Source organism: Mytilus trossulus, chromosome 10 (assembly GCF_036588685.1).
Source record: "Mytilus trossulus isolate FHL-02 chromosome 10, PNRI_Mtr1.1.1.hap1, whole genome shotgun sequence".
In the NCBI taxonomy this organism is placed as follows: Eukaryota; Metazoa; Mollusca; class Bivalvia; order Mytilida; family Mytilidae; genus Mytilus; species Mytilus trossulus.
In genome coordinates, this window is record NC_086382.1 from 64,042,336 (window position 1) to 64,063,288 (window position 20,953).

At 32.2% G+C, this 20,953-nt stretch overlaps 1 long non-coding RNA gene across 1 annotated transcript; it reads right to left on the minus strand.

The window, feature by feature from the left end:
- Positions 1-33: 33 nt before the first annotated feature.
- LOC134687306 (uncharacterized) lies at positions 34-12,251 on the minus strand. The gene is made up of 3 exons (XR_010101759.1): positions 12,135-12,251; positions 1,684-1,743; positions 34-139 (listed from the first exon to the last, which is right to left on the minus strand). It is a non-coding gene; the product is annotated as an uncharacterized LOC134687306 (long non-coding RNA).
- Between the last annotated feature and the right edge of the window lie 8,702 nt (positions 12,252-20,953).

Below are 20,953 nucleotides of genomic sequence, written 5' to 3' on the forward strand. Positions count from 1 at the left end.
TTGCGAGTATTATTTATCAGACTGACACGACATGTACAGTTAGCTTTCTGTTTTACCACACGTACAATTACACTGTCTTTCAAGTTCCTTCCGTCTTCACTGTCTTCAACTGCGAAGTCGCCTGTACACATGTCTGCCACTAAATGAAGAAATCATCGGTAAATGTGAGTATATAAAAAGTGTTTTATTTCATGTGAATCATATCTGAAACAGGAATGATTTTATAATGAATATGTTCAAAAATGGAACTTCTATTATTTTAATTCTCGCTCATAAATTCGTCCGAATTGAATACATTTCAAAGTTTTCTACATGACGACTAAATAAGAGGCAAGCCAAAATGTAGACTAGGTCTGCTTGTAGTAACTTGTTATTTTCTGTGCGATGCAACATTTAATAAAGATAATAAAACAATAACAAACATCCCTAAACAATCACACATTTAGCTATTCTAGACTTAATCATAATAAATAACGCAAATAATATACTATGCATAACGTGTTGAACTTAGAAGTTACTGCGAGCACCTCGATGCATACGTTACTATACAAGTATCGGACTTATTTATGACTATAGAACCCTAGGCCTATGGAATACCTGTGCAGTACTAACCAAAGACCTATAATTAGATAATAATCAAACTAGTTCTACAAACTAGTTCTACTGTAACTAAAGATAGAAATAGATGAGGGAAAATCCAAATATTTAGGAATATAAATAAATTACTTAATGGTTATTAATTCCAACCGATTCTGTTCGAAGTAAAAAGCTGATAATCGCGAAAAAAAATGTTATACTTTTGCCGTTATATTAATTTCTGTAAAACACAAAAAGATATGTTGCAACGTTGTAAATATAACGGAATTTGATGCGACTGTCAGACAAGTAAGAAGTTTAGCACTATAAAACCAGGTTCAATCCACCTTTTTCTACATTTGAAAATGCCTGTTCTCAGTCAGGAATACGACAGTTGTTGTCTTTTCGTTTGATGTGTGTTATCATTTGATTTTGCCTTTGATTAGGAACTTTCCGTTTTAATTTTTCCTCAGAGTTCAGTATTTTTGTGATTTTACTTTTTGCTAGAATTTATAAAAAGTCCGTATCTGTCAAATCATTATGAGCTTTGATTAAATCTAAGCAGAACACTAGTTTATCGGATCAATTTGATGATGGCTATCGATATACAACTCCGAATGATGTACATTTCGTCCATGACAACGGACGTATGTGATTTCTTTAATAATTAAAAAAAAACACTTACATTTCACCAGACAATATTCTATATGTCAAATTTCATTACATTCTGAAATTTACATAAAGTCTTAAAATGTCTGACACAGACAAAGGACATATGACGTCATACAGGAATATGCAAAAGACTAGACTAATTTCGCTGAATTTTTAATATACACATTGAGTGTTGTCCATAAGATAAATAGGTTTGTTAACTTGTGAAAATTGGATATCGCTTGATATCAACTTTCGGTATCTAATCAAAATGGTAATACTTAACTCGCCGTTTATTATTATATTGAAATCAAATAACTCTAATTGATATAAATCGATATCCCATTTTCACTCATTATGAAATCTATAATTATAACAGTGTGATGGTCTGAAAACAAAACTTCTATTGTCTGACCAATACACACTTCTGATAGAAAAAGAAATTTTAAGATTTACCTATATTATCATCATACTTAGTGCCTTTCAGTGAACACGGGTCATCTACAGCGCCCAACTCTGAAAAATATAATGCATCCCATCATCGTATATGTAAAAGAAAAAGTAAAAAAATCTAAAAGATTACGGTAGCCACATGTGGAGTAGGATCTGAGTACTCCTCCGGAGCACCCCCAGTTTTTGGTAAGGTACGTGTTGCTAAGTCTTTAGTTTTTATGTTGTGTCTTCTGTACTATTATTTGTCTGGGTTTTTTTTAGCCATGGCGTTGTCAGTTTATTTTCAATCTATGAGTTTAAATGTCCCTCTGGTTTCTTTCGTCCCTCTTTTTTTAATTTGATATCTGTAATGCATTAAAATTCAGAACGGTTTTCGTTAATTATTGCGATTGTTTAACAATCGACAGAAATGCTTTTAAAGAAAATGATGTGTAAAGATGATACCATCAAATATTAAAACTGAAAACTGAAAATAATCTTGTTGATACCCATTTTGTTGTTATTAAGGTTTTTAATTTATGTATATTCAATATTTTATTTAAGATTTCTTATTTCAGTATCCCCATTCATATTCCCATTTTACTGTCTATGGTTACATAGTTAATGGTCAAACAGTTTGTACCTAGAATGGCTTTGTATTCTGAAAGTGTTTACCTCAGCCTGAATGTAGAATACGAAGTTATCAATGAGAAACTATAAAAGAAGCGTGACTGGGTAGGTCAAGATAGTAAGCGTCACATGTTATCATTGCGTCATCCGCCATGCAAATTCAAATTCAGTTAACACGTAACATTGAAGATAAGACACGATGGGTAATTCCATAGACCAGACGAGAATTGTAGTATTTAACGATCGAAAACCGCATACACATGTCACAAGTGAGTATCTAGGCTCTGACGTTGTCTATCATCTTTATTACGAGTTGTATTTTTTTTTAAATTTGTATATGTGTCAACATTTACTAATAAAAGAGGGGCAAAAGATACAAGAGGGACAGTCAAACTCCTAGATCGAAAATTAACTGGCAATGCCTTGGCTTTAAAAGAAATAGCGCACAGAATACACCATAGAAAAATAAAGACTAAGCAACAAGAACCCAACCAAAAACTTGAGGTGATATATGGTGCTCCGGGATGGACAGCATATCGTGCTCCATAGGTGGCACCCGTCGTGTTGCTCTTGTTATTAAAACCCTGTTACAAGTCTATTATAAGTTATAAGTGTCACATTCGTGAAAAGGTAACGGGATTGTAGTTATGACATAAACTACATATCCGATATCATCAATAAAACGGTCAACCAACTCGTGATGACGTCCGTAAAATTTACGAAGGGATGATTTCATTTTCACTTATTTCACACTTATCTCACAACATTTAGAACTCTATGTTTAAAAGCTTCTTTGTAAGCAGCAACCCTCCATCAAGGAAATCATAGTAGGAAATACAAGCCCGGGAATATCGTATCAATTGGGAGATATATAGTCCGTTTTAAGCGCTGCTAATATGTTGGTACATAGAAATGTAAATGTAACAATTCGGAAGCTGAAAGCATCTCTTTTGTCTTTTTTGTTTTTGTTTACAGCCGATCCTCATTGACAATTTTAGATGTTAGTAAAAATATGAGGCCGATTTAACTGCATCTGTTGTATCCTTTATCTCTTGTTCTAAGGGATAGATGCGTTCAACATAGTCACCAAATTTTGAATTATTTGGTTAGAGAATATTATCTATATTGCGGAAAGTAGAGTTAAAAGACATAGTGTATGCCCTTATATTTTTTACAGTTAGGGTTTTTTTGCTTAAAAAGTCTTAAATGCATGATTTTTTTATTAGTTGTTAGTGGCTTTGAACTAGCTGTCAGATAACTGCGAGTACTCTCAGATCTGTTCATTGCGTCTTTTTGTGTCGGGATGTATAGGTACCCGGCCACGTCCACTTGTATTTTTGTCCATCTGATGAGTTAAGCCTTTTTCAACTGATTTATATAGTTCGTTCTAATGTTGTACTGTTATACCACTGTCCCAGGTTAGGGGAGGGTTGGGACCCCGCAACATTATTTATGTATGTGCCTGTCCCAAGTCAGGAGCCTGTAATTCAATGGGTGTCGTTTGTTTATGTGTTACATATTTGTTTTTTATGTTCATTTTTTAAAATAAATAAGGCCGTTAGTTTTCTCGTTTGAATAGTTTTACATTGTTTTATCGGGGCATATTATAGCTGACTATGCGGTATGGGCTTTGCTCATTGTTGAAGGCCGTACGGTGACCTATAGTTGTTAATGTCTGTATCATTTTGGTCTTTTGTGGATAGTTGTCTCATTGGCAATCATACCACATCTTCTTTTTTATATTGCTAGTAATCGTAATTTTTCGTCCATTGTTTGGTGTTATCCTTTTGGCGTGCACATATATTTACCCGCCATTATCGTAGTATCACTAAAAACTGCTCGGAGTCTGAATTGACCAGTTGTTGTGCTCGACCAGTAAAATTGAGCACATATTTTACTCGACTAGTCTTGACATTGTCTCGACTGTACTTAACTGTACTTAAGTGTACTGGACTAGGTCTCGACTTTACTTAATTAGTCTGATACAGTACTTGATGAGCTTGGTGTAGTCTAGAATGGTCTTGACCAGTGCTCGACCTGTCTCGTCCTGTCTCGACTAGTCTCGACTTTGTCTCAACCAGTCTTGACCTGCCTCAACTAGTCTTGATCTTTAAATTTAGTTTTGACAGGTGTAAATCAGCCCATCTATTTAAATTAAATATTGATCTTACAAAATTCAAGCTAATTTGGTAGTTTGATTCATTGCTGTGAAATGAAAGAATTAGGTAAAAAAAAATATTATTTGAATTCAGATAGGCATCTTTAATTTTTTTATAACATTTTCAAATCAACTTGGATTTTCATCAAACTATGCAGCTATCTTAGATATACATTTAGCTTACTGAATCCCAGGTCATTTTGTTTTTTGTCGATTGCTGTCAAATTCAAGAAATTAAATTACTCTAGGTTAAAAAAGCTAGATTTTGCAGCTCGGACAAAATAGAGATAGTTACATGTAACACTTGAAATTTTTTTAATAACTTTTTTATATCAACTTGGATTTTCATCAAACTATACAGCTACCTTACTGAAAGCCAGGTTGTTATGAAGTTTGGTGTATAGCTGTCAATTTAAGAATCAAATTAATCTAGGTCAAAAGAACTAGAATTTGCAGTTCAGACTATATTCAGATAGTAAGTACACTTTAATTTCTTTTAATAATTTGTCAAATCAACTTGGATTTTCGTCAAACTATACAGCTACATGTACCTTTGTGATATATTAATCAAACTTCATAACAACATGGGTTTCAGTTAGATTATTATATCACCAAGGTAGCTGTATAGTTTGATGAAAATCCAAGTTGATTTAAAAAAGTTATTAAAAAAATCAAAGTGTACTATCTCTATTTTTTCTAAACTTCAAATTCTAGCTTTTTTAACCTAGATTAATTTAATTCTTAAATTTGACAGCAATGCAACAAAAAACAAAATGACCTGAGATTCAGTAAGCTTAATATATATCTAAGATAGCTGCACAGTTTGATGAAAATCCAAGTTGATTTGAAAAAGTTATTAAAAAAATTAAAGTGTTCTATCTCTGTTTTGTCCGAATTGCAAATCCTAGCTTTTTTTACCAAGATTAATTTAATTCTTAAAGTTGAGAGCAATACAACAAAAACAAAATGACCTGGGATTCAGTAAGCTTAATATATATCTAAGATAGCTGGGTAGTTTGATGAAAATCTAAGTTGATTTGAAAAAAGTTATTAAAAAATCAAAGTGTACTATCTCTGTTTTGTCCGAGTTGCAAATTCTAGGTTTTGACCTAGATTAATTTTATTCTTAAATTAGACAGCAATACAACAAAAAGCAAAACTGACATGGGATTCAGTAAGCTTAATATATATCTAAGATAGCTGAATAGTTTGATGAAAATCCAAGCTGATTTGAAAAAGTTATAAAAAAAAATAAAGATGCCTATCTGAATTTAAATAATAATTTTCATTTTTACCTATTGTAAAATTAAATTCTTTAATTTCACAGCAATGAATCAAACTAGCAAATAAGCTTTTGTAAGCTAAATATTTTATTTAGTTAGATGGGCTGATTTACACCAGTCAAAACGAAATTTGAAGGTCAAGACTAGTCGAGACAGGTCGAGCCTGGTCGAGACTAGTCAAGACAGGTCGAGACTAATCGAGACAGGTCGAGTCTTGGTCAAGACCATTTCAGACTACACCAAAATCATCAAGTACTGAATCAGACTAATTAAGTAAAGTCGAGACCTAGTTGAGTACACTTAGGTACAGTCGAGACAATGTCGAGACTACTGGAGTAAAATGTGTGCTCGATTTTACTGGTCGAGCACAAAAACTGGTCAATTCAGACTCTGAGCAGTTTGTAGTGTAAGCTAAAATCACTTTTTTAATTCTTGAATACTAGTGAATGTTTTTGAGACAAGAACAAAAGTGAAATAATAGAAGTTTCAATTTGATCATATTCAAGCTAAAATAATTCCTGTTGTAATGATTTTGTTTTTCTATTTTTACCTTTTATTAAATTGAGAATGGAAATTGGGAATGTGTCAAAAAGACATTAACCCTACCATAGAACAGACAACAACAGAAGGTCGCCAATGCAGCGAGAAATTCCCGCACCCGGAGGCGTCCTTCACCTGGCCCCTAAACAAAGTATATACTAGTTCAATGATAATGAACGCCATACTAAACTCCAAATTGTAAACAAGAAACTAAAATTAAAAATAATGCAAGACTAACAAAGGCCAGAGGCTCCTGACTTGGGACAGGCGGGAAAATGCGTTGGGGTTAAACATGTTTATGAGATCTAAACACTCCCCTATACCTCTAGCCAATGTAGAAAAGTAAACGCATAACTAGCAGTTAACTGACATGCCAGCTCAAGACTTTAAAACTGATTAAAATATTATGTCTTCATCATATGACTATCAGGCACAATCCTTCCCGTTAGTTGTTTAGTGTCATACCATCATAACATATATGAGAAGAACATAACCCGTGTCATGCCAACAACTGGTTTTTAAATGAATGTGTTTAGTTCCGATGCAAAGACCCTACAAGTAAATCAATATTAACGCCAAAATATGCAATCTTTAATGACCTGACAACAGTATCGTAACTATATCCCTTCTTAATAAGTCTATTTAAAGGTTTTGTTAGCTTCTGAGGTGAATACTGACATTTTTGTGCTTTATAAAGAATATTTCCATAAAAAAAAATGGATGTGAAATACCTGAACGTATAAGAAGTCTGCATTTTGAGCTATCTTTACGAATAATGTCCTTATACCGATGATAAAATTTAGTAAATGTTTTGACAAATTTGTGATATCGAAAACCCTGTTTCAGTAATAAAAAGATTTCTCTCGTTAAAATCTAAAACATTGTTACATGCACGAGCAAATCGTACAAGTTGAGATATATAAACACCGTAAGATGGTGACAAGGGAACGTCACCATCTAAAAATGGATAATTAACGATAGGAAATGAAAAATCATCTCTTTTATCATAAATTTTAGAACTAAGCTTTCCGTTAATGATATAAATATCAAGATCGAGGAAAGGGCAGTGGTCATTGTTAGTAGTAGCTTTATTTAAAGTAAGTTCAACAGGATAAATTTCTTTAGTATACATACTGAAGTCGTCATTATTGATAGCCAAAATATCATTCAAATATATAAAAGTATTATTAAATTTGTGTATCAGATGTTGTTTCGATGGGTCTTTGCAGATTTTTGTCATAAATTGTAACTCATAGCAATACAAAAACAGGTCCGCAATAAGAGGTGCATATATATGTCTGTTTTGATTACAAATTGTTATCAAAATGATGGACTCTAATGCCATTGTCGTACAAGTGAGAGGTTTGTCTATCTATAAAATCAGGTCAAATTAGCATTTTTCTTACATATAAAGGACGTTTCGGTAAGAAGTCATGAATATATCTGTTCAAATTGAAAAAGGAATTGAGGGATTGTTAATAAGACAACAATCCGACTTCGACATAGCGAAAAAAATCCCGCCTTCAGAGGCGGGCTTCGGCTGTCCTCTTACAAAATTCTGTACTTGTTGAGTGGAAATGGCCGTCAAAAATAATTCCAAAACATATATTTTAATGAACTCAAATTAAATTAACTTAAATTGTTTTTCATTCGCTTAGTGTGTTTGAGATTTTCATTTTTTCGTTTTGAATTTTGCATGGAGGTATTTTAGTATTTCAATACTTTAGGACACATTCACGTCGTATCAGTCATCGAATAGGTGACAACTACAATGAAACGTATGTTTATTCGATTTCAATTGTTTTTGTTATTACTCTGTTTGCGAAGTGTTTCGAAAAGAAGATTATTTGGTAAAATATGTCCAAATAGTGTGAATCGAGATATATTAATGAAATAGATGTGTGTTCAAAATCTATGTTACTTTTGAAACTTTTGAAATCAACAAATAGAAAGTTAAAAACATCACCTTCAACCCTATATAAACATATCAAGCCACTAAACCCAAGAGATATGATGTCAATCAAAAGTTTGATATGATACCATCCTCGATATATTTGTTAAATGAAGACGCTGCTTTTGTCGTTCGTTTTAGGATTTTTATAAGGTTTACGTGTCGAGTGAACAGAGGGATGTTTTTATTGTCAATTTTCTGTTGAAGAAGACGAGAAGGGTGGATTTTTTTATTTTATAAACTGTTTTGTTTATGATGTACATGTAAGCGTTTATCTGGGATCCCAAGATTTGCTGCGAATTTCATCTTTTAAAGTTTTGCATTTACGAAAAATATAATTCGATGCTTTGTCTGCAGGAGCACAAACATATTTCTTGTAAATTGATTATAATGCATTCAAAACCTAGGGTTACTTGAATGGTAATCCATCTTCTCTTGTCAAATCGTAGATGCATGACCGAACTCGTTTTTTTTCGTTTCAGTTAAAGTGTCCTGTATAAAGTCATCTGTCTCGTTCTTCATAAATTTGCTGACATACAGCGGTTCAACTCCATCAATCAATAACCTGAAGTTCTTCTTTAAGTTAATTGGCTAGATAATTCAATATATTCGGCTATCAACATCAGTTATTCATTGTTCCTGGTTATAGCATATCCAGCGGCTATTAGTTAATGAACAGAGCAATCAGGACGTTTACATTTTACTTCCTTTTTATTATATTCAGATAAAAGGTTGATAACGAATAAAGTGATATAAATAGTAATGCTCATCACCTTTTAAAAGACTCATGACAATGACATAATCAAATAACATCATAGAATCAGGCATGCCGTTAGTTTTCTCGTTTGAAATGTTATATATATTCGTCATGTCGTAGCCCTTTTAAGCTGGCTTCGAGGTATGGGTTTTACAATTTGTCCATACAATGACCTTTTTAATTTCTGTTTTATTCAGTCTCCTTTGGAGAGTTGTCTCTGGTAATAAGACCATATCTGCTTATTTTTATATAAAACTAATGGACGTTGTTCATTGTAGAACACACACTAACACGTCTAACAGCAAGTCACACTGTTCCATTAATCATTTAGCGACCACATTTTTTAAATTTTTTAAACTTGTTAGTACAATTACGACGATAGCAAAACAATGGGCTAATGGGACTGAGGCTATCATAAAACAAATTGTGAAAAACATATTAGACTCGTAAGTCCTACATATATTAGACTCTGATCAACGTCCGTGTATGAAATCGACGTTTTAATCGACGTCCAAATCTGACGTCACATTCTTAGATCGACGTCTATTATTTCGATCCTCTAATCGACGCCCAATTTGACGTCATGCATTGCCAATATATCATTCATTAAGAAACACATCACAGTTCCAAAATGTAGATATATTTTTTTTCATTCTGTCCATGTTTACTTGTTACGGGAACAAACAGACCAAACAGTAAACGCATATAAAAACAAACACCACAAAATAAGAACCCTGTAGACTAACCACGAGTAACTGATTATACTGAAAAATAAGACATATGTGAAATGTACTGATGATACAGAATTCAAGCCACAATTAAAGTAAACAGCGAACGTTCATCACAAGATGAAATTCCGGACTCACACTTATACAGGACAATATTGCTGATGTAAAATTTCACATGAATCTCACAGAAAATTCAAGTGAAAATTTGGTGGAATATATAAATACCAAACAACGTTGTTTTAAACAGCAAACACAAGACATCACAAATTTTTCAACCGGACTAGCTAAATATATGAATGTTGGATATACTAATACCATGAAACTTCGGAAGCAATGCGAATTCAAACGCAGTTAAACAGTAAGGTCGTACGCCGACCTATAATTAATGTCTGTGTCATTAATTCTATTGTTGAGAGTTATTTCGTTAGCAATCATATCACATCTATTTTTTTATATATATATTTTCGGTAATAGGTCACGTCCGGTACTTATCAAGATGGTAAACCACAATCTAAGACGCGTTAAACATTTCCGTAGTTTGTTAAGACACATCGTATAGGTAAAGCAATTCGTGATGATGTCCATACAAGTTAAACTGTCATTTTCAATCTTTACTTTTCATAACTCAGTTTGGGCAGTTTCTACGTAAATATCTTACTCTTGTATATGAAAACGTAAAGTGTGAACATGCACAAGTGTAACGTAACTCCTGAGATATGTAAACACATTCAACGGGTCAAACGATAGGTTATTGGTGAGAAATTCCAATTTGATAAATTGGAGGGCGGAATCATCTCGTTTGTCATATAATGTCTGAAGTCATCCATCACTGCAGTATTGATGAATTATAAAGGTATGAAGCAGTCCTTCTAGTTTGAATAGTATCCTTAATTTAAAGTTCGCTGGGATGTATGAGATATAAATATGGGTTATTCAATGATAGGACATCACCAACGATAAGAATTATTACCTGAAGCAAGAAATGTATATCTACGATTACCATATTCATAGGACAACGTTCTGTAAAATGAGATGGTTAAGTCAATCTTTAATTTGAGCATGAGGAATAACAGTGTAAAACGTATAAAATCGAAGGTCATAATGTTTGTGCAAAAATGGTGAGATTGTGATCTAAGATTCAGCAGTAGATCTTTAGAACTTTTACGAATCTTTATCGACGTATTTCTGAAGACCATCTTTTACTGTCGAAAGAATAGAAGTCAGCATTTAAGAAAGTTGTCCATTATCTTTATGATTTAGCTAATACAAAGGAATATGCAGTTTTGTTCTTTATTCCAATATAGAAAAAGAAGACGTGATATGATTGCAAATGAGACAACTCTTCACGAGAGACCAAAATGACAGACAAATTAATTCCAAGGTCTTTTATGCGACATTCAAATAAATGGTTTTTACATATGAAGACAATTTTAATGGCGGCTTCATCTGCTCGAATGACATATTTGTCGTAAAAAGAATACTAAGCATCCATAACCTCGAGGTTCTTGAATGGGTTAGAAATCCATATGCTCATACTACATCGTAGTATCATAGTGCACTTCTGAATGCATTGTCGAAAAGCTTGATATATTGAGACAAAGTGTCCAGTCACTTAACAAATAGTCAGAGGAAATTTCATCTTATCAATTTAGAATCAACTTACATTGTCGGAGCACTTATAATCAACCCCAGTTTTTGGTACGGTGTGATATGTTCATTCAATCGTTTATTTATATAAAGACTTTGTATATTTTTGCTCGTCTGTTCTTCGATTATCGTGTTTGATCATGGCGTTGTTAGTTTGTCGACTTCTATGATATCTTCCGCATTTTCTCATCTATCAAATAATACAAAACAAGATTAATATAAAAATGAAGATGTGGTATGATTGACAATGAGACAACTCTCCACAAGAGACCAAATTGCACAGAAATTAACAAAAAGCCCCAAAATGGCAATGTAAAACAAGTCAAACGAGAAAAATAACGGCCTTATTTATGTCCCAAAATGTAACGCATAAACAAACGACAACCACTGAATTACAAGCTCCTGACTTGGGACAGGCAAGGTGAGTTAATATAATTTGATTCTTAAGATAAGATATAGTGGTAGCAATTCATGAAAAAGTAATATGAAGAAAACATTTGACATAGACTGAACTGAAAATAAACAAAACGATATAACAAACACCGTTATTCACATGGAATAAACTATAAACAGCAGGCAAAATGCAAACAATGAGATGAAATATACTAAAAGCTTACCTGTAACAGCTCTCTATTATAGCAGTCGAAAAAGCTGAAAAAGCCTTGGCAAAACCCTGAAATCGTCAATCGGACGAACAAAAGCATATAAAGCGTTATAAACATGATAAAAATGCATAAACAGCAGACAAAATGCAAAGACCTGGTATAGATCAAACGCTTACCTGATATAACGGCAAGTAACAAAATTCTTGACAACAAATATGTACAACTAGTAATCTTCATGTTAATTAGTGATACAAAGAACTAACTGCATTAATGAGGAAGTACACCGTGCAAATATAGACCGTTGTGTAAATTTTATACCAGTAATTGTGGGTGACACTTATAGGTCAAGTTTATCAGTGCTTAATCAATTAGTTTTCCCTACTTGAATTAACTTTAAGTAGTTCATATATAAGTATTTCCAAGTTATAAGTGAATAAATTGCATCAGTGTCTGCATACGATTCATTTAAATTGTTATTCTGGGTTTGCACTTTAAGAGTTGATTTTAATTAAAACAAATCTTAACTTTGTTCATTAATATGGATGATTTGAATTACCAAACTAAAATGAGACAGAAAGAAACCACTTCTTGGAACATCAACAAACCGACGAAAGAACGGAAAACAGTCAAAGGCAACCAATGTGCAGTCAATACAGCGATGAAATCCCGAACCCAGAGCTTCAGTTGGCTCTTAAACAAAAACGTGTACTACTTTATTGACAATTGATGTCATACTAAATTCCGAAATATACAAAATAAACTAATATTAGAAATAATACAAGACTAGCACACTAGTTATTTTGGGGCCCTTTATAGCTTGTTATTCGGTGTGAGCCAAGGCTCCGTGTTGAAGGCCGTACTTTAACCTATAATGGTTTAATTTTTGAATTGTTGTTTGGATGGAGAGTTGTCTCATTGGCACTCACACCACATCTTCCTATATCTAGCAATGGCTAGGGGCTCCTGACCCAATAAATAATGTGTTACATATAAATAACAAAATGTAGTATGAGTGTCAGACAACTCTCCACCAAAGTCACAATGTATAAAAAGTTTACAATTGAAGGTCAAAGTACGGTATTCAACACAGAGCCTTGGCACACACCGAACATAAAGCTATGAAGGGGTCCAGCATCCATCAGGTGGATGTGTTAGTCAAATAATACAGAAAAGTAAATGATAGTACAAAAAAACAATGTCCTTTAAAATAAATCCGTGGGGATACAGTGTTGTGTACTATTATTTTTTCCAGATATTTCAGTCTTGTTTCTTTACTGATTTACAACTACCCTTATTCGATGCCGGTTAAAATAAAAGTATTTACACTTTTGGTATTTAGCTGTATTTCGCTTCCGAATGACCTTAGATCTTCTCCGAATCACCTTTCGACGTCAAGCAACAATCAGTTTTTAGTTCTGACGTCAAATAATTGGGATTGCGATGTCAAAGTTTAAGGGAACCTGTGTGATTGTACGTAATGGCGAACAAATTGGAATACAAGTGTAAATACATCTATTGTCCATAAGCGCATAAATTAACACAATTCGAGTTTCTTTTACTCAAGATTTTTTGTATAAAGGCTTCAAATAATGAAACAAACAAATACATTCTGATTTTTTTTTTCGAATTCATCGAATATATCAAGCTTCTTTTTGCTGCACCAGACATTTCGTCAACATACACGTCAGTTGTTCTTGATTCAAATAATATGAGGGCAAAATAAAGATTACAATTGACAATCCTATTATTTTTTATCAATGAACGATCATAAACATAATTTATATGTGATTTAACGTTACTACTGAATTTTTGTTACTTTCAGGTGTCTTGGGCCTCTTAATTGAAATCCACAGTAATTTGTTTTACTAATTTGTCAAAATGAAGCCTTTGTCATGCTCTCTTTTTTCAAAAAATATAATAAAAAGTATGGGTCGGTGAAACCTTTTTCACGCTACAGGTTGTGCAAAATTGTCAGATTTTGTAAAGAGTATGCATGGCAAATCCAATGTTGTGTAATCAAAAGAAAACTACACCATATGATGTTAAGATAAAATGTTAGAAGATAAGATGAAGACAAATGGGGTCAGCGGACTTGTTTTCTTGTTAAATATTCAAATAGGTTAATTCGCAACATTTGCTATTATAGAATTACTTTATCTGAGTTATCGCCTTTTTTGTATAAAATAAAGTCGTAAATATGAGTAAACACATAATTATCTATATTTACAGTAACGGTCTTACGCATGAATTACAAACTACTCTAAAAATTTGCACATTTCATTAAAGGTCTAGAACAATTGTAATCTGGTACTTCAAAATCCAAGATCGTGGAAAACGCCCGAGCCACCTTAAGGGTAAATGATTGTATGCTATACATCAAGTCTCCTACTTAGTCTAAATGTTATGATTAAATGATGCATACTTCTTTTTCGATACATATTGTTTTAATGCTGTTCCTTTTACATTGAAGGACATTTTTTTTAACGAACTTAGTATTGTTCTTTTTCAGATGACCACAGCAAATATGAAACAACATTTGATTAATCCGATATGTCAAGTGATTATTGTATTGATTATTGTACTAATTATTGTACTGATTATTGTCACCATTTTCTTATTTATATTACAGTTGTATATCAAATCAAATTCCGTCTTGCAAGAGTCCATATGGTCGGAATAAACGACCATGACACCTTCCTGATAAAAAAGATACATGTAAAATTTGGCTTGCAGTAATGTAGATATTTTCGTAATATTCAACTTTGTACTTGTTTCGCGTTATAAATATTTTGATATGAGCGTCATTGATGAGTCTTATGTAGACGAAACGCGCGTCTGTCGTACTAAACTATAATCCTGGTACCTTTGATAACTATTCGTTATATACAATTAAGATGATGTATAAATGTCAAATTCACCACCAAATTACGTAGAAATTAGTAGCTATATAAAATTCATTATAAGATGTGGTATGATTTTACTTTTGAGAGAAATAAGGGCGATAATTTGCTACATCCGGTGAAGTAAATGTCCCTTCCGGTCTCATATGGTAGCTTCTTTCACACCGATTCCAAAAATATATAGTACTATATAACTTTGCCTGTAAACCAGGAAATAATTGGCCACTTCCAGTTTATCGAAAGTCACTTTTAGTTTATGGTGATAAAAAAATGTATTATATTATAAAATATTTGGATTCCGAGTACTTTTGCATGCAAAAAATGCTACCTCTGGTTGTCATTTTTTAAGGTCATATGTCACCCAACCTTTTTGTAAAAGGTCATATGGCTTTATAAGGAACCCTGTTGAAGTTATAATCAATTTTCCTGATAATTATACATTTCAGGGGCACTAACTCCTATAATGTGCCATTAGATTGTATCAGACCAAATGTAACATATATTCATTACAATAAAGCAAACATTTTGCGCTTGTTCTTTTATATATATCTTCAAAAGTGTTGGAGAAAATGCCAAAAAAAAGGAACAGTTAAAATTGAGAACTTGACCTTGACCTTTGACCTTGACATCATTATCTATGTGAGGATATAAGGGCTTTAAATAAAAACAGTCCAGGGCAATACGGTAAACAGTTTATGAGTTAAAAAAACATACAACATGAGAATTGTCTAAGCGATATATTGCGAAACAAATATTTATCGCAAGAACAAGCGGGGAAAAAAAAAATCAGAAAAAAATACAATAGGTCTTTCCACAGAAAAGTGGAAAGACCTAATAATGGGCAATTAAATAAGAATTATGTCATAGACCTAGAGTATAGGTCATGTTCAGTTTTGTTAATTTTCACAGTGATAGCTTGACAGGTATTTTCTTCAGTTATCTTAAAGAAAAACAGAAATGTTCAAGTGTGCAAATGATTAAAAATGATCCCTACGCAAATCTTTCAAAAATTTAGTACATTGTCATATATACGAAATTAGATGTCAAAGTCGATTTAAATTTTGACTAATCGGCATTTACACTTTTTGAATTTAAAATACCAAAAAATGATATTTTGATAACCTAGCAATAGTAAACTTAGAAACCTTAAATTAAACCTTAATTGTTGTAATTAACTAATATGTTTTTTTTGGTTCGTAGGGAAGCTGCCTTTGACACTTGTCATATCTCTCTTTTAATTCTAACGGTCATGAAACGTTGGAACTAATACTAGCGAAACTGTATAAAGAATTATTAGGAAAAAAATTAAGAATTAAAATGCAAAAAAAATACTATTAAAGGATAATGACCTAAACAAATTTCGAGGAATATGAAAATATAGTACCGAAATTAACAAAAATATTTCCTTCTTTACAAAATCATGACTAAAAAAGTGAAAATGAGTAAAAACTTATAGACAAACACTCCTATGGAATACAGTAAAACAAATTTCACTTGATGAATTATCGTTTAACCTTATTAATGTATCGCACATGATATTTCAGGGATTCTTTAATTCTGAAGAAAGACGTCATAACATATGACTGACTATATACTCCTTACTTTTACGGCAGTACATGAAAACAAATATAATATTCAATCAAACTATGATGTAAGCATTGGGTTTACTCAAACTTATTTTTTACTCGTTCTAGCACGTTCTCGTACATCTCAAGAAGAAACGTTATAAGAAATGACGAGAAAAAAATCATGTATCAATACTTAGTGAAAAACCAACATTATGATCATCAAAGGTTATAACTCAATATATATCTTAAACTTTAATGTTAAGCCCAGTAGAAAAACATAGCATACATTATATTATGTTTATGGAGAAAATGCACTTAATCAGTTGAAACGTTTTTAATGAATGACTCGAAATCTGTAAATTACACAATGTATATACATGTACGTATATAATGGCGAAAAAGAATATTCATAATAACGTTTAAACATTTTTTTATAATTATAGACCTTACATTAATAGTCACAATAAATCGAGGATGATTTGTTTTTTGTTATTTTATTTATCATGTATACCTTTGATATTTTCTTCCTCTTTCTCAATAGTTGGGATAGTGTTAAGATTTGACCATTGGCTGTTGCCAACCGTATCCTCTATGATAGTCTCCTGGCTTGTAAGAATTGAAGTAACTGGCCATAGAGGGTAACACTTAATTTTCAGTTCTGTAAATAGGTTAATAGAAAAGAGAACATTTACATCATTGAAATGATGACCAAAGTAGTCGGGTAAACACAAGGATAATCTTACTACAGAACATAAACAGGATATGATTTTTTTTTAAATCACAATGTTTTTTTGTGTTTTTTAATCACATATGTTGACTAGGAATTCAGCTACAAATACACTTTTATATAAAACATGTGGAAGAAACCAAAACAACAAAAATCTCCCAAAATGACAAAATCGAGTTCAGCCTGTTTAAGGGTTGTCGTTTGTTGATGTGGTTCATGAGTATTTATCATCTCTCTTTTTTAATATAGATTAAACCGTTGGTTTTCCCATTCAAAATGTTTTTCACTAGTCATTCTGGGAAATCTGATAGCTTGAAGACCGTTCTTTAACCTATTATACCACAATATATTGTGAAATAAACAATGTTCTTCCGTTCTTAGTATGTATTATGTAGTAACCTTTTAAATATATTGTTCTAATTATGGGGAAAATTCAAAGAATACAGTTTATATTAAAAACATTTTACGAAAAATCTTCTTTAAGTTTGACCGTTGTAACCACATGTAAGAGAACAGATCTAAACTTAATACAAATATGTATATATATATATCGTCTGACTATGAATAATGCCATTAAGTTGTGGTCTTTAGGAAATCTCATGTAATTCATGTTATTACTAATCAGTTAAATTCTTACTTGAGTAATGTATACACCTACTTTGAGTGTCGACACAATTCTTCCATGAGTAAGTTGCATTAGTTCTATAAGATACTGTTGTCGTCTTGTTGTAGACAAAGCAATAATTTTGTTGGTAATAAACAGCTACACAATCTTTATTAACCAGACAATATGTTCTACATTCATCAAGAGATGTGTGTTGTTTTCCATTTGTTTCTACCCAATAAGCATCTGAACCGCCCTTTTCTACCTGGTCGTTCATTTTGCATGTACATATTGTTCGATCTGCAAACAAAATGTACCTTCACATTTGTATTAAGATTAAATCTAGGCAAACGTTATTATCAAAACACTAAACCAGTTTACCTATAATGTTAGTTGTTTGTGTTCACACGTTGTTGTATGAGTGCTTAGCCCTCTCCTAACTTATGATAGTGGTTTGACAGCACAAGATGAGAACAAACTAAATATCATTGGCAATTTCCTTAGCTTTAAAGATAGAACCACAAGCAACTTCTTCCAAAAGAAATGACACTAAGCACCAATATAAGAGTCTTTGCAGTAAATGAAAACTAGTTCGAATCATTCCACTACTTATAAATAAATCAACCTCCGTCAGAATCAATCATCCAAATATAAATATAAATATATAAATAAATTAAATAATGTTGTCGTTCAAAGTATGATGGTATACTTAAGCACAGAATCACGTCAAAAGAATATCTCAAAAAACTGACTTAACAGTAAAAGCTATATTAATAACGACAAATAAAATAATAATATAACACGTTATTAAGATGATAACCAACGTCAGTACGCACAATCTATACTTCAAGACGACTGTATATGTCGAATTCGAGGTATAAGTCTAAAAATGAGGCGTAGGAAGCCGTGTCTGTTGTCTCTTTAATTTCTAGTTCTGGTGGATATATTAATGGAACCCAATCAGAAAAGTTCGTATTATTAATGGAAAGAAGATCATCAATATATCTGAAAGTGAAATTAAATAACCTGGCTTCTTTGATCTTCTTGTTTTTGACAAGTGTCTGAAGAAACTCCGATCTTAACATGCTTAATCTGATAATAAAAATGGTAATATACAAGAATTGACACATATATGTAATGATAAAGGACTCAGCTGAATATCAATTTAAGTTGAAATACAATTATGTAGCATACTTTATTTCTTAACTAGCACAAATGTCTAATATATTTACAATATGTTTAAGTTTATTTTTTTCTGAATTATGTATTTTAATGTATTACTCATTTAAATTTTACCGAAGTTCACGAATGATATTAGCATGTTTTGAAGGTTTATCCACCAACAATAAAGTAGATCATGAAAACATAGTGGACATTAAGCAGTCGAACGAATAATTTCTACAAAATCACCATCTTACCTTCAAATTAGCAAGTGATAGATATAATATCGTTGTGTAGAGAGAAATCTCCTTTGAAAATAACGTTGTTACTACTTGAAATTATTGAGAAAGCTATCTCTTGAAAATGAACAGCCAAGCGTAAACAATTAACAGTTGAGTGAATTTTGAGCGTCGCTAAATGTTTTATAAAATTTTAAACTTAAAAAAGTGTTTTAACGTATAGTACTGCGGTTGATGTTATCATGTGATAAGTAGCTATAACCCCATTTTCATTTTGAACATGTATTAATTCATCAACGGATACTGAGTTTTACCAAACACCGTCAAACTTTAAGGTAATTAAATATGGGACAAATAAAGGCAACAGTAGTATACTGCTGGTCAAAAATCGTTCCATTATATAAAATCTCCATTATATAAAAGAGGGGTGAAATATAACAAAGGAACGAATAAGACAAAAAATAAACAGACCACGCCAAGGCTAATACAGAAAATTACCAGCAGACTAACAATACACTAAAGACCAAACAATTAAAAGCATATAAACTGTCATAGAAATTATTGCATGTGTTTATTGAAACTTACCATCAATTTAACATACCTGCTTGGTTTCTTACTTGCTGAACACGTAGGACAATTGAACAATATAAATCATTTGTTAACGTTTCTATTATATATTCACAAAATGTGTATATTGTACAGTGTTCATATGGTCCGACCTGTAAATAACAAAACGAGTAATACTAACAGGGTCATGACCATATGCTTATTGCTCAAGTACTGATATGGTACATAGCATAATACTTTATGATCCATGTTCCATAATATAACAATTAACGAAAAAAAATACTAGTTACTGTGAGCACCTGACAGCCCAACCATGTCTCTATATAATACAACAGAGCTCCACCCTTTAAACTTCCGAAAGAATGCACGTGCCTTTATAACCTACAAATAACATAACGATATTAAGGCTATTTTTTTTCAATTCAAACAATAAGAAGTGTATGTAGTTGTCGATAACGCGTTCAATCACCTATCTGTAGAAATTGTAGGTATTTTGGGGGAAATTGTTGTTTTGAATGCACAGTTTCCCTCAGTGTTTAACTTCACATGCAGCAAATATTTTTTTGTTAATATCAGTAAAAAGAGGGGCAAATGATACCAGAGTCATAGTCGAAATCATAAATCGAATATAAACGGACTACGCCATGACAACGACAAGGTGAAAAAGAAAAAGCAAAACAGACAAATAATTGTTAAGACACAACATAGAAAACCAAGGACTTAGCAGCACAAACATACAATATAAAAAAGAAGATGTGGTATGATTGCCAATGAGACAACTATCCACAAAAGACCAAACTGACACAAACTTTAACAATTATAGGTTCAACAATTAGCAAAGCCCATACCGCATATAGTAAGCTATAAAAGGCCCCGATAAGATAATGTAAAACAATTCAAACGAGGAAACTAACGACCTTATTTATGTTAAAAAATGAACGAAAAACAAATATGTAACACATAAACTAACGACAACCACTGAATTACAGGCTCCTGACTTGGGCACATACATAAATAATGTGGTTTGTTTTTGATGGAAATATATCTCTATAAAAAATACAATAATGTAAAAGAGATATATAATTACTGTCTTTTGATGAGGTAAATATGTAGTTTTAGGGGCCAGCTGAAGGACGCCTCCGGGTGCGGGAATTTCTCGCTACATTGAAGACCTGTTGGTGACCTTCTGCTGTTGTTTTTTTATTTGGTCGGGTTGTTGTCTCTTTGAC